Source organism: Haliotis rubra, unplaced genomic scaffold (assembly GCF_003918875.1).
Source record: "Haliotis rubra isolate DU_JTF1 unplaced genomic scaffold, ASM391887v1 Scf972, whole genome shotgun sequence".
Classification (NCBI taxonomy): domain Eukaryota; kingdom Metazoa; phylum Mollusca; class Gastropoda; order Lepetellida; family Haliotidae; genus Haliotis; species Haliotis rubra.
This window is the reverse complement of record NW_025767715.1, coordinates 347,363-348,937: the sequence shown is the minus strand read 5'-3', so window position 1 is coordinate 348,937 and position 1,575 is coordinate 347,363. Positions and strand designations below refer to the sequence as shown.

General features: G+C 36.7%; 1 long non-coding RNA gene across 1 annotated transcript; it reads left to right on the top strand.

The window, feature by feature from the left end:
- Window positions 1-820: 820 nt before the first annotated feature.
- LOC124265340 lies at window positions 821-1,148 on the top strand. The gene is made up of 2 exons (XR_006895430.1): window positions 821-897; window positions 1,038-1,148. It is a non-coding gene; the product is annotated as an uncharacterized LOC124265340 (long non-coding RNA).
- The last annotated feature ends 427 nt before the right edge of the window (window positions 1,149-1,575 follow it).

Below are 1,575 nucleotides of genomic sequence, written 5' to 3'. Positions count from 1 at the left end.
TTCATTGTTAAGAAAATTCTCAAATCGTGCAAGGATTATTTATGTTCCCTACAGAATACAGCCCACAAAATGCAAATGCGTTTGTTCGTTGTCCTCCTGCTTGTGGCCACAGTGATGGTGTCAGAGTCTGATGCCTGGAGAGCCAGACGTGTTCGATGGCGAAGAGTTGCCAGAATAGCAGTAAAAAAATTGAGCTGGATTGTTGGGTGAGCGACACATAGAAACAGACATAATGCAGGGTTGTCTTTGGCATTTTGTATTCAAGTATATCTTGAGAAGTTATATACGGCGTCATGGTGTTATGAAATGCATCTATGGATATTTGAATGTTTATTTCATATCAAGACTCATATCCTGATCAAAATGAAGACTCACTTCTCATGATGTCAGTCACTTAATTGTCAGGTCCAGTGTCCATTTCTGATCGCCGTTATGTACCTTGAATGTAACTGAGGGATTTAAACAAACAAACAAACATACAGACAAACACACAGTTCATGGTCCAATAGGTGACTTTCTTTCACTGTGTATCTTTCCGAACATTATTATTTTACCTTCAAGGCAAACGTGATGTGGAAAGCCTTGATGCAAACATGGATGGAACAATTGACCAATCAGAAGCTCAGACAATAATGGACAGACGATCGGCGATGGATTTGCTTTCTTTTGCAGATGAAAATGGTTAGAGCTCATGTATACTCTCTCAGTTATACAAATGTAATCTTAACTGAAATATGTTTTATGAGTCAGAAAGTGTTGACAAGATGAAAGATGAATACTTCTGTATCTAAATATATATTGTCACTGACCAGAACAACATTTCTCGATGTAGGAGACACAAACGTGAGTTTGGAAGAGTTCGCCAGGACCATCGAGAGCCTTGAGGAATGAATTGAGGTAAGGAATATGAAATCTTACAGAAATGTTTCTGTTTTATTGAGTAGACACCATTGTCACCATAAAGATCAGTAAATATATGTTTAACAATGTTGTGTCAAATTTGTAACATCACATGATTCGATGTGTTTCTATTGCAGATAATCCCATTGTAGAGAGAGTGGCACTACAACATTGAAGATGATCTCGTAAATGATTCTAAATGATTCCGTTGCAAGTGTATGATTTCAATAAATCATCATAACCATCAACTTTGTCATGTCTTGTTCATTAGACTACTCAACAGTAGTAATTTAAGACAGCAGGTGATAAAACATGTATTTCTTTTAGTTGATTTACATTGTCTTCACTGCATCCATTTTGTGAAAATAGTGATCTGAAATGATGCATAATCAGCCAAAAGTATATAAAGTCAGTTATGTTTGACATGTGATAGCTTTACTTTAACAAGAAACAATGCTCTCCGCATTGCACACAAAACGCATTTCACACTAAGATTGGATCACCTCTGCAGATAATGACTTCGTTGCAATCTAACAAGTGGCAACCTTGATCATTCTAATATCCTTTGATTATGTTGGAACGATGTGTATATTGATGAACCTACACGCATGTTGACACCGATGGTTCGCTCTGCCCACCAGTTGTATAGTACAGTATACATTTTGACAATAAAAA